The sequence below is a fragment of the Bubalus kerabau genome, chromosome 15 (assembly GCF_029407905.1).
Source record: "Bubalus kerabau isolate K-KA32 ecotype Philippines breed swamp buffalo chromosome 15, PCC_UOA_SB_1v2, whole genome shotgun sequence".
Taxonomy (NCBI): domain Eukaryota; kingdom Metazoa; phylum Chordata; class Mammalia; order Artiodactyla; family Bovidae; genus Bubalus; species Bubalus kerabau.
Genome location: NC_073638.1, coordinates 26,456,050 through 26,469,359, shown reverse-complemented (window position 1 = coordinate 26,469,359; position 13,310 = coordinate 26,456,050). Strand labels below are relative to the sequence as shown.

Here is a 13,310-nt window from a genome sequence, read left to right as displayed (position 1 = left end):
CCTCTCCTTTCTTCCATTTCTCTGTCCTTTTCCTTGTTTCTGATTCTCTTTCCTTCTCCCTTCTCTCCCTTTCTTTTTCCTTATTTTCTCGCTCCCTTCCTTCCTCTCTTCCTTCCCCTTCCTGCTATCATTTCCTGCTTCTCTTCTCCTGGACAGGTCTTTGGAATCCTCATCATACTTTAATATGCCTTGTTCTGTCTTGTGGAGACAGTGAGGAAATTCACAAATTTATTCACAAATTTATGGAAGAATGAAATAAAGCTAAGCCTCTACCTTCACAAAACTTCCAGACTAGGGAGAACTCCTAATAGTGTGATCCTCATGGGTATTTGCCAGGAAAGGAATGGAGCACAGCATGCCCAGCCTAAGTTCCACAGGGATTTCTTGAATGACATACCGGCCAGGGTCCTCCAGATCCTAGCATCAAGGGCAGCATTTCTGGTTTTGAAGGGGCCCTGAAGATCACAGTTATGTATGAGAAAGCTGAGACTCCCCTGCTCTAGTTTGCATAGTTTTAATGAGGTGTCTACTCAGCTTGTATAGAAATGGCTTTTGTTTTAAAGACAAGTGAAGAGGGGACCCAAGGAGGGTTGATGGATGAGGCTAAAGGAGGTGGCCTTAGCTGCCAGGGACCTGACGATACATTGTCAATTGTTCTCCACGTTAACTCCTTGAATCAAGTGTTATGTGTTGGCCACCCCAAGCAGGAGCTTAAGAGAACAATGATTATTCCTTTTGTTCACAGATCTGGGAGTTGCCTGGGCTCAGGGAAACAGTTCTTACTGCTGCTTGTCCTCGGCTGTTGTTCAGTCGCTCAGTCGTGTCTGACTCTTTGCAATCTCATGGACTGTAGCCCACTGTACCCCGTGCTTTGAGGCTTCCCTGTCCTCCTCTATATCCTGGAGTTGGCTCAAACTCATGTCCATGGAGTCGACATGAGCCGACTGCCGCTTGTTCTAATCTTCCCTTAATTCTCCTAATCACGCAGGGAGGTGGAGGTTACTGTACCCACATCATAGACAGGGAACCTGAAGCTCAGAGAGGTTAGGAAATCTGCCCTGGATCACAGAGCAAGAAAGTGGGAACTCCAGGATTTAGACCCAGGGCAGCCTGATTTCAAAGTTTATGTACCCCTATTCATCCTGGGTGAGGGGAGCTCTCACCGTTACAATCAGGAGGTAGCTAGGACTGGGGGCGTCCTGCAGGCTCTTCATTCCATGTGTGTGGAGCCTGGGCTGGGAGAGACACAAACCACTGGAGCTCTCAGGGATCTTGTCCCTCCTCTGTGGTCCTCCACACACAGCTTCCAGGAGGCCAGGGTTCTTATAGGGCTGCTGAAGACTCCCAGAGTGAGTATCTCCAGAGAGACCAGCAGAATCTGAAAGGCTTTCCAATACAGCCTTGCACATCACATAATAGCATTCTAGCTGCACCCTGACTCTCTAAGGCAGGTACAGAGTCCTCTCAGGACTTTCAAGGGGAGGAGACCCAGACTCTACGTTTTGATGGAAGAGCGTCAAGGAGTTGGCGGCCATGCTTTGAGACTGTCGGCTATTGTTAAACAGTTTCTTAGGTTCAGAGGGTTATCCAGCCCTGTCCAGAAGTACTGCAGTATTTCAGTGCAGGTCCTGCAACTGAACTGCCTGGGCTCAAGTCACATGCGCTTTGTGAATTAGCCATGTGAGGTTGGGCAAGTTACTTACTATTCTGAGTCTCGGTTTCCTCATCTGTTAAATGAGGTTAAATAATTCTTCACTCACAAGATTGTTGTAAGGATTAACTTAACATATACTAAGAATTTAGGGCTTCCCAGGTGGCGCTAGGGGTAAACCCTGCTGCCAACGTGAGATCTAAGAGATGCAGTTTTGATCCCTGGGTCAAGACGATCCCCTGGAGGAGGACATAGCAACCCACTCCAGCATTGTTGCCTGGAGAATCCAATGGACAGAGGAGACTGGTGGGCTACAGTCCACAGGGTCACAAAGAGTCAGACATTACTGAGCGACTTAGAACGTATGCAAGAACTTAAAACAGAACCTGTCATATTGTTGGCATTCTACAAGTATTAGCAGCTATTGTTATTATTCCCATTTTATAGATGAGAAAATTGAGGTGCAGAGAGGGTAATTATCAGCCTCTGTCATGTAACTAGTATTTGAACCCAATCCCAATAGATTCCAAAGCCAAAAAGTCTCCCTGAGTCCCTGATAGCAGCACCTTTTCCTTCTACCACATGAGAATCTTTCCCAACATTAAAATTCCTTTATGTATGGAGATTTGGAATTTGGGCCCCCAGACCTTTGCAGAAGGACCTACTCTGGACTTGTGACCCACCTTGACTCTGACCATATTAGTCAAGCTGCACGGCCATGGATGAGGGGAACCAGGCCCCCAATTTGGCCTGCCCTGCACACATCTGCAGAGAAGGCAATGGCACCCCACTCCAGTACTCTTGCCTAGAAAATCCCATGGACGGAGGGGCCTGGTGGGCTGCAGTCCATGGGGTCGCTAGGAGTCAGACACTACTGAGCGACTTCACTTTCACTTTTCACTTTCATGCATTGGAGAAGGAAATGGCAACCCACTCCAGTGTTCGTGCCTGGAGAATCCCAGGGACGGGGGAGCCTGGTGGGCTGCCGTCTATGGGGTTGCACTGAGTCGGACACGACTGATGCGACTTAGCAGCAGCAGCAGCAGCAGCAGTCATCTGACCCTTACAGGTTGAGAGGGTAGAGATATGGGGAGAGAGTCCACAAATAGCAGAAAGAGTACCTCGTGGTGTTCAAGGACTGGGGAAACAACACAGGATCTGATTACAAAAGGCAGGCGTTTCTGAGACTCTTGAGTCTTGGTTTCCAGCTCTTTAAAGGCTACTGCTCTGTCCACCATTCGTTCATTGTGAGAACCTGAGGGTGATAAAGCTCCTGGTGAACACCCAAGTCCTGGCCACGCATCGGTTATGAATTCAGCCCAGCAGAGGATGAGGGGTCTGCCTTGAAGTACAGCCCCACTTCAGAGCCTGTATAAGCTGGGGTGTGGACAGGTCAGCCCTGACGTGGAGATGGAAGGCCATTGCTTTGGATGATGTGCCCTGGGGAGGGCAGCTGGTGGGGGCTTCAACTTGCCTGTATGCCTTTTGGGCAGGTGAATACACTCACAGACACTCAGACACACACAGATATGAACACATGCAGTCTGTGCACTGATGAGTGTGCTCACACACATGCACACACGTGCACACACGTGCACACAGTACGCTTCTCAGACACCTGCTCCAACAGAAGTGCTTCAGATAAACATCTGTTGCCACCAGGCCCAGACATGCCCTCTGGAAGCTGAGGATTGCCTGGGGTCCTGGGGGGCCCTGCTGGAAGGACACCTTCCTTTGGCTTCTAGAATATGCAGCTTCTTTTCAGCATCCACTGCCAGGAAGCCTCCAGCCCCACATGGGTGCTAAAGCCCAGCTTCTGTGTAAGTTGCCTCATGCTTAAATGGCCCCCTCTTGATCTCTCGTCATCTCTGGGCTTTCATCTTCCTTTCTCTGCTTCTTCAGCCCCTCTTTTTCATTCTGGAGTGGAAGCCTCCAGAAGGGCATGTGACCCCTTCCCAAGGCCCGTGCCCTGACTCTGTTGCCAAGGAAGGAAAGGAGGTAAGGTGGGTCTCTGGGGTCCAGCGTATGAGCAAACCCCCAAGCTGAAGAAGCACCCTGCTTTCCATTCCCAAATCCTGAGAAGATAAACAGCAAACTCCATAAACCCAAAGCAGAGCTGTTTAAAAAATAGGCCCATGAGTGAGGTGGTGGGTCCCACTCCCCATCCATCTGAAGGGAGGAATGCAGGAGGGGTTGGGCCCCCGAGCATCCTGACGCTGGTTCTCCCCTGGGAGAGGATTCGTTCCTCCCTCAGTGAGACACCACTTCCTTTAGGACCCCCAGGCTGGGAGTGCAGGGCGCAGGGCTGAACAGAGGAACTGAGGCCGGCCAGACCACTGAGGCACGTGAGTGTGCGAGGCACATGAGTGTGCGTGCATGCTTAGTCACTCAGCCGTGTCTGACTCTTCACAACCCTATGGACTGTAGCCCGCCAGGCTCCTCTCTCCATGGGATTCTCCAGGCAAGAATACTAGAGTGGGTTGCCATGCTCTGCTCTAGGGGATCTTCCCAACCCAGGGATCGAACTCACCTCTCTTACGTCTCCGGTATTGGCAGGTGGGAAGCTCATGTGGTCAACATGCATAATCTCACCTGGATGAGCCTAAAAGTGCATCTCCAGGTAACATTTCAGGCTCTTCAAGTCACTTTGACCCTCTGAGCTCAATGGGGCATTACTGCCACCCCATTTCTCAATGAAGGAAATTGAGACGCTGTGGGGTTATTACTGGTGGTTCACTGTGAGTCCCACCGATGTGAGACAGGCAGAGAATGGCCGGTTACCGATCACCGAATACGCTGGATTAACTTCTCACAGCTATCCCAATCTCTTCTCCTTATCCCTGAGGAGTCCACTGGTCAGGCCCATAGTTTGCAGGGGCCAGGCAGGACGTCCCACAGGGGTCTTCCTGAGCCCACTCCTCCATGTTGGTCTCCAGGGCTCCTGGCTGAGGGCTCCTGATTATTGAAAGTAAGCCTCCCCCAAGCAAGGCATGTAGTCTACAAGGGCTTCACATCCCCCCTTCAGCTGCCCTGCCATGTCTTTGCAGAATTGGTCCTATTGTGGCTTTATTGTTGTGGTTTATTTATAGTTTTTGTTTTATACTATTGTTTTATACTGTTATTACTCCAGGCCTCAGGAAAAGCAGGGGCACAGAGTTGAAGGGGCCTGCTCACCTAAGACTAGAGAGTGGCTGAGCTGGGCATTGCCTGAGAAGGAAGCCCAAAGTCAGGGATACCACCAATCTGCCCTGGTCACTCTTTGGTTCACAAGCCAGTGAACCTCTCTTTGGATTTTCAAAATTGTAGAAGCTAGATTTTGTCCAAAGTTGGGACAAGGCCAGCCGCCTTGAAGCCAGGTCTTTCAGAGCAAGGGGCTTGAAGAACCAGGGGAGGCAGCCAAGAGTCATCCTTTCCCTCCAGCACAGGCTTGTACACACACACACACACACACACACATCCCATGGTTAGGTGGGAAAACTCATGATTCTCTTCTGTTTCTTTCTGTTCTCGGTGATTTGGGTCAATAAAATGTGTGTGTGAGAAAGACCGGAGAAGGGGGGATAAGAGTTCCAAACTCCAGGAAAAGGATAATCCATTCAGCCTGATCTCCTAGGAAAAACAGGCATGGGCTTTGAGATTGGATGTCAGTGGTGTGTGATTGGCTGCAAATCCCTGTGTCCCCGGCGGGAGTCCTTCCAGGCATCCATGGGGCTCTATGTCCCCTTGGCTCCTTCCCATCTGCTTAAACCACAGCACTCTTTCAGTCTCAGCATAGACCATGACAGACCCAGAAGGGACTCCTCTTACAAGGCCCCTGATGAAGGTCATCCAGCCCCTGTTTAAGCCCCTCAGGAGTGGGGCTCTCTTTGCTTCAATTTTCTCCAACGCTGCTGACCAACGGGTAGGCATTTGGGACAGACAACTGTCAACTCGGCCTTCTGTGGTACGAGGGGAGCCCAGAGGCCTTCCAGCCCCCGGTGTCTCCCAGCCAGTTTGATTACTAGAAATCCCACAGGGCCAGCTCTCCTTTAGTGCATCTTAGTCATCGCCTCGGAGAAGGCAATGCAACCCCACTCCAGTACTCTTGCCTGGAAAACCCCATGGATGGAGGAGCCTGGTAGGCTGCAGTCCATGGGTGGCTAAGAGTTGGACACGACTGAGTGACTTCACTTTCACTTTTCACTTTCATGCATTGGAGAAGGAAATGGCAACCCACTCCAGTGTTCTTGCCTGGAGAATCCCAGGGACGGGGGAGCCTGGTGGGCTGCCGTCTATGGGGTCGCACAGAGTCGGACACGACTGAAGCGACTTAGCAGCAGCAGCAGTCATCGCCTCTTTGTGGCCCCTTCGGAGGAACTGGAGGTGAAGAAAGAGGAGAGGGGAAAGGAGGTGGGGATGAAGGAGAGGGAGGAGTTCCTTTCTGCTCACTCTCTGTCTTTCAAGCCTGGAACTTGGGGGAGTGTGTTGCCCTGGAAGAAGAAGCTGCTTCTTCACATGGTAGGAAGCAAAGATGGGTTGCCTGAAAGCAGACACATCCCGCCCACCAAGTTCCTCTGGGAGGAGGTATAGGGCAGTGATGAATGGGTTTGGGAGTCAGAGCACCCTGGCTTTGAATGCCAGACTTACCTTTCACAGAGCTCTATAACCTGAGGCTAATTAAATTCTCTGAGCCTCAGTTAAGTCCTCTGAAACCTGGAGATAACACCACCACCACCCCCAGCCTCATAAGGTTGTTCAGGATTAAATAAGATGATGTAAAATATTTGGCACATGCTTAGCACATAAAGGCTCCCCAAGTGGTGCAGTGGTCAAGAATCTGCCTGCTAATGCAGGAGACACGAGAGACGCAAGTTCAGTCCCTGTGTTGGCAAGATCCTGCGGAGTAGGAAATGGCAACCCACTCCAGTATTCTTGCCTGGAAAATTCCATGGATAGAGGAGCCTGGCGGACTACAGTCTATGGGGTCACAAAGTGTCGGACACGACTGAGCGCACACACAATCCCACAATTCTAACAGCACATACAAGGTGCTCAATAAATAATCATTGTTATGAAGCCCAGAATACTGTCATTTGGGAGCGAGAGGATGAAAGTCGAATTGTAACGACAAACAGTAACAATTGTGAAGGGCTTACAGTGATTTTGGAGAAGGAAATGGCAACCCACGCCAGTGTTCTTGCCTGGAGAATCCCAGGGATGGGGGAGCCTGGTGGGCTGCCTTCTATGGGGTCGCACAGAGTTGGACACGACTGAAGCAACTTAGCAGCAGCAATACAATGATTTTACATGTATCAACTAAGGGAATTCTAACAACAGCCCTGTGAGGTTGCTGCTATTATTTGCTCCATTTCGCAGATGGACAAGCTGAGGTGAGAAGTTGAAAAACTCTGCCCAGTTGCATACAGTGGAATATTGTTTGGCCTAAAAAAGGAAAGAAATTTGGACACACGCTGTTACTTAAATGACCCTTGAAAACACTATGCCACGTGAAATAAGCCAGACACAAAAAGACAAATACTGTACAATGCTGCTTGTAGGAGGTACCTAGAACAGGTAAATTCAAAGAGACAGAAAGTAGAATGAAGTTTATCAGGGCAGCTGGGAGAAGGGGAGATAGGGGTTGTTTATGGGTTCAGAGTTCATCATTTGCAAGATGAAATGTTCTGGAGGTCTGTATGCAAAACAGTGGGAATATACTTAACTGTACACTTGAAACGGTCAAGGTGGTAAATTTTACGGTATGTGCATTTATCACAAATATTTAAAAGATAAGTGTATCATCCTACTTTTAAAATGGGATTTAGACACGTGGCTATGAGTGTTTATATACACACACAAGCGTAGCTGAACGTCTTCCCTCCAAACTGGTAACCGTGCTTGTTGGTGTGTATCGGAATATGAGTTTGTAAGTTTTCCATGTTTTCTGTAGCAACAGATAAGTCTGCAATAAAATAAACTTATAAAAAGGAGAGTTTTTTTTTTAATAAACAATGTCAATATAGTATTTTTTTCAAAAAGAAAGACCTAGAGAAAAATACCAGCAGTTTCACAGGGTTGTTGTCCCTAGTGGGTGTGCAAATATACATGAGTGCCCCTAGACAGACCATTTCCGTGCTCTAGCTCTTCTTTCTCCACTTCTGGGAAACACTGCAAGCCGAGAGTCACTGGCCGGCATGGGCTTGGAAAGGGGAGGAAAAAATTTACCTTCCTGATCCTGAGCATAGCTATTGGCACATGTGAGTGGCTGAGTTAGGTCCTGCCATGCCTCCATCCCTACTGGAGAGAAAGGGAAGGCCTACAGGGATCAGAAGACAATGGAGGCAGGGGGATGGATCCAAAGACTTCACAAAACACATCACCTCCCCTCTCCCTTGCCTGCCCCACCCCCACCACATAGGTAGCTCTATTCTGCCACAGACTGGCTCTTTCAAATTGGGTGCATCCCTCCATCCTCTCATTTGCTGGTGGTAGGAAATAAATCAAGGCCGGGCTCTCGCAACTGTCTCTCTGAAGTTTAAAACAGCACAATGCAGATCCGTCTCCCCTGGCCAGAAACCCAGGTCATCGCCTCCCTGGGCCCCCTCCCACTCTGGATGCTGCCTTCAGCGCATATTAAAATGCATCTCCAAGGGGTGCTTTAGAGGCAGGCATGGCAGGGGCAGCGATCTAGCACCAACCAGACAGCAGGACCCCTGGGCGGGCGGTTCTCATAGCCCCGTCCACTAAGAAAGTCTCATGGAGAGAGCCAGGAAGCAAATGCCTTTCTATCAGCCAAAGCCATGCTAATTGCCACCAGGGAGAAGGGCAGAGTTCACCCAGGTAACAGGTGCGCCTTGTTTTAATGAGGACCGACTTGTTTGCCCAGAGCTGCCTGTAGAGGTGGGAGGAGGTGGGGGAGAAGGGAGGTTGGCCGCTCGGCTCGGGACCGGATGCCCCCTAATTAGAGGAGCTTGCTTTGTCCCCTCCACGACCCTCCCCAGGGCTCAACATGCTTCAAGAAGGGGAGGTAAATGCCTAAAACAATGGTGGTGACTGTGGATTACTTACAGGGGGTGTATTGACTTTGTGGGGTATCACTGACCTTCTTACTGCCAAGAAAGGTTGAATTAGTGGGGCCGCAGGGACAGTGATGGGACAAGAGGGAGAAGAGAGGAAGACAGAGTAAGAGGAGAAGGAAGAATGCAAGTGAGCCCTGGGAAGGGAGATGGGGGATGAGAGCTGGGGGTGTGCAGCTCTGAGTGCCATTCAATATCAAGTGTTTATTATTTGTGTGGCACTGGCCTGGGCAATGGGGACACAGGGAAAGAATAACCGTGGTCCTTGCTCTAAATCTGGCTGGGAAGGCCGCCGCGTAAATAGACAATTACCGCACAATGCGAGGCTCTGCTGAGTGTCGTGGGAGCAGAGAAGAGACAGAAGGCTGGAGAGGAACGAAGAGGGAGTTAGGGAGTTGAACTAGGCTGTCTCCCCAGTAGGGCCACAGATCAATTGTCAAGAGTGGGCAGCAATGCTTGGGGCTTATAAGAGGCTGTTCACCTTTCAACAGACCTAAGCTCCTCCCTTCTGCTTTCCTTCTCAGCCACACCTCCTGCTAAGCAGCAGCAACAGGTGGATGCAAGAGAGCACAGAGATCTCAGGGACTGGCCCATGGTAGCTCAGTCTGGCTTGAGTCCAGCTGTCCTATCCAACAGCTCGTCCATCTCTCCTTTGTCCAGACTTAACTGATGAAAATCGCTCACTGTGGAACTGATCAAAGTTGAAAGGATGGAGTCCTGGAATGACCAACCAACAACCAAAACTATCCATGACCCAGACCTTTTGCCTAAAGCTCATCACAGCAGTGCAAACTGGCTATTGGTTTCCCCTGGGAAAACAAGCTCAGCGAGGCTACGTAACCTGCCCATCATCACAGTTTTCTGGAGGCTGAGCTGGAATCTCAAGCCAGGTCTTAGTGACCCACCATCCTGTGTTCTGCGTGCCTTCACATCTCAGGACAGCGAGGCTTCTAGTAAGAGTTAAGGGGAAGACTAAGGACAAGAATGAGTGGAGACGGCATCTCAAAAGTGATCCAGTGCCGAGAGCTGGAATCTCAGTTAATTCCATCCTATGATTTATTAGTTGCAAACAAGGGGTTGGGGAGGACAACACAGTTGTATTGGTTTTGTGTTGTGATTTTTTTTTTTTTAATCTCTGAGATGTCCCAAAATGTTTACCTTGTAAATTTGTTCAGTGGAGAGGTGGGTAAACACAAGCTTTCGGAATGTGATCAGCATGGCCAGCCTGAACGCCAGGCAGGTTTGCCGGGGTAGATGTAAGACACTGCATACAGCATGTGGGGGCGGCGAGCCTCCCTGAGCAGGAAGCGCGACCTCAGCATGTAGACCGCAGCCCCCACCAAGGCCAGAGAGGACAGGCATGCGCTGGGCTGCCTAGGTGGTCCCTCGGGGTCCACCCCACCCCCCCCGGAGGGCAAGGCCAAGCTGTACGCAGCACACCCATTTCAAGCCTCGCTGCCTGCAGTAAAATGCTGTCTCCATGGGTCAGCCTTTCCCATCTCAACAGCCCATGTTCCCGCTTGACTACAGAGCTTTAATCAGGCCTGGCCCCAATCAGACATGCAGTCCTAGCATTTGAAATGCATCCTGGGTGACCACAGGAGAAGGTCAAAGACCCTGGGAGGGAGATGTGGGCTCTGTCTGACAGCTCGATGGGAACCTGGGAGGTAGTGAGCATCCCGTCACTGGCAGCATCCAAGAAGTCATCAGATGGTCATCTGCGTAGCCTAGTGTACCTTCAAAGGACACAGACTCCAGAGTGACACTGGTCTGAGTTGGAATTCCGGCTCCACTGTTCATTGGCTTAAGTTCCTCCAGCCTCTGTTTACCCATCAGAAATGGGGGTAAATAATGGCTTCAATCATCTCCTGGGGTGGTTGTGAGCAGAAGGTGCATGAACAGGGGTAAGCACAGAGCCCAGCATTTTGTGAAGTGCTCAGGAAGTAACAATAGCGATGAGGTAAAAGCAGCAGACATGCTCAGGTGAGGAGGAGGAGGAAGACAGAGCTCGCAGGGAGGCATTTAGTAAGGAGGGATCTCAGGGGGTCCAGCCAGAGCAAATACCACCTTATTAGCTGTTCTCCTCTCTGAAACTCTAAAGACCCTCTTAGATGGTGATCCTCTTATCCCACAATAAAACCCACCCAATCCCCCTACCTCCCTTGTGAGTCAGATGCTCCCTAACCACAACGGGTTGGACAGTGGGATGCAATTCTGCCAGTCAGATCGCTGCTTGTCAGCATTTTGCAAACCACTGTCTTATTGGCTGTAAGGGCAATGATATCAAAAAGACCTCAGGGTGACTTCACAGTTGGGAAAAATACCTGCCCCTAAGTCATACCCTCTGCCCTGGGCTAAGGGTCAAACCCCTCCCTCCTCGCACCCCCAGGAAATTCCTTTTTTCATTTGCTATAAAGTGATTTCTGCTGAAGTGTGTGTTTTTGAAGTGGAAAATTGAAAACACAAGATTCATTCCCAAAGAAAACGGTGAGTTCACAGATGAGAAATCACTCGAGCTCTTGGTCCCAAGGGTTACTTGGCAGGTGTGAGGGGGGCAACCGCACTTTCTCCCTCTCTCAATCCAGAACCAAGGATAGACTAAGAGCCAGAGAAATGGGGATCCAAACCTCACCTTTATTTCTGATCCTGTTAAATGAGATGGCATGGCTCAGGTCGGGCCAAGATGACTTGCCACCACACCCCTGAACTGATCCGATCCCCTCAAACGCTAGGGTTGCCTGGCTGGATCAGAGCCTGCCCCGTGAATCTCACCTCAATGCTGACAGCAGAGCCTGTGTGCTTTGTAGACAAACCCGTCCCAAAAGGGAAGAGGAGAGGGAAGAGCGTAGGTCATGCATAAACCTGAGAGCGACAAATCACTCTGCTGGGTGAGGAAGGGGACAGCAAGGGGCCAGGGATGTTACTCGAGGGAGGTCCCTCCATGCGGAAGCCAGAAAATGATGGGACAAGCACTGCCCACATTTTTGTTTCCTAGACAATTAACCAATTGGACTGAACATTTTTAGGGGGTTGGGGGAGTCTCACAGGTATATCTGTTCATGCCTGAGGACAACAGCCCTGCTACAAATGTACACGATATCCTGTGTTCCCACAACACAGCCAGACCAATGTCCCATCCAAGTAAAGCTGGTTAATGATGACCATGAGCAGGTGCTCAATACTCCTGATTTTATAAACAATGATTTCCCATCAACCCTGTGCACGCATGCTCAGTCGCTTTGGTCATGTCCAACTCTTTGTGACCCCATGGACTGTAGCCAGTCAGGCTCCTCTGTCCATGGAATTCTCCAGGCAAGAATACTGGAGTGGGTTGCCATGCCCTGCTCCAAGGGATCTTTCCAACCCAGGGATCAAACTTGTGTCTCAGGTGGATTCTTTACCACTGAGCCACTGGAGAAGCCCCCACCAATCACATTCCTACCCAAATTTCCTGGTGAACCTGAGTACAGTAGGGCTTCATGGATATCCGAACATTCTTAATAAGGCTTTGAAGCATCTCAGTGCAGCACCGTGGCTCAGGAAGCCCCAGCCCACAACCAGTGACTTGGAGAGGTCACTGTGGGCTGAACTTTTAAGCCTCTGGTCAACCATGTGTATGGTTGTGCTGTCCAAGGGAGGGACTGTGTCAGTCAGCTGAGTACTCCTGCTCTGCCTTCATAAGGCTGCTTCTCAGCATCAGGGTCCGCCCTCTCATGTGTCTTCCTGGTTCCATAGTAAGACAGGGATGGCTTTGCTCCCAGGAGGCCCCGAAATGGGTCAGAACACTACGTTAATCAAATCTCCTCCAAAGCTCTCCTGCACCCAAGGCTGAAAGTTCAGAGCCTGTTCTCTTTCCAACCCAAATTTATGTCCAGTCGCATGGCCCAATATACTCATCAGAGGTTCTGTAATGAGATTTAATAGCAGCATGAAGATACTTCAATAATAAAATGCATAAAGAGCTAATAAAAAATGCATAAAGATTCTTCAATAATAAATGCCAAAATAAGATGCCCCAAATTTGGATGTAAACCCTTCCCATTATCAAACTCCTAGGGAACAATTTAGAGAGTAGAATCCCAAGGAGATTAAAGTCCAATATCAAAGTATTTAGCCCCTGTGAATTAAAGTCCAAAGGGAGCCCAAGCTGCCCAAGTTTAAATCAAGTTCAAGGCAATGGAGGCCCTTTCTCTTTTCTCACTTAGCTCCGTCTCAGACAAGTGCTCTCGGTGTCTGAGCAGAATGGGGATTCCTTAAGTGGCTAGATCCCAATCTGTCTCCCCAGCTCTTCAGAGAAGAAGTTCAACCCCAAGTCTTTTATGCCCTCTATTTTTAAGAGCCCAAAGAACTAATAGCACATGAAAAATGATCAAACTCTAACCCCAGACCAATACAGTTTAGAAGGTAAGATGATATCAAGTCCTCAGTACAGTTGCCCGGGCAGAATTATGTTCCCAGCACCGGTGCTCAGTTTGCAAAAGCCCATCGCAGAGCGTCATGGTGCTCGAGGGAAGGCCGACAGCCAGAGAGGGTCCTGGTCCAGACACAGCAGGAGTCCCAACTGCGCATGCCTACAGCCCAGAGTTCATGACGTTTGCCTCCAG

General features: G+C 49.9%; 1 long non-coding RNA gene across 1 annotated transcript; it reads left to right on the top strand.

Annotated features, from left to right (window-relative positions):
- Positions 1–8,516: 8,516 nt before the first annotated feature.
- On the top strand, positions 8,517–9,860 carry LOC129628028 (uncharacterized). Its single transcript, XR_008702696.1, has 2 exons — positions 8,517–8,657; positions 9,231–9,860. It is a non-coding gene; the product is annotated as an uncharacterized LOC129628028 (long non-coding RNA).
- Positions 9,861–13,310: the final 3,450 nt, after the last annotated feature.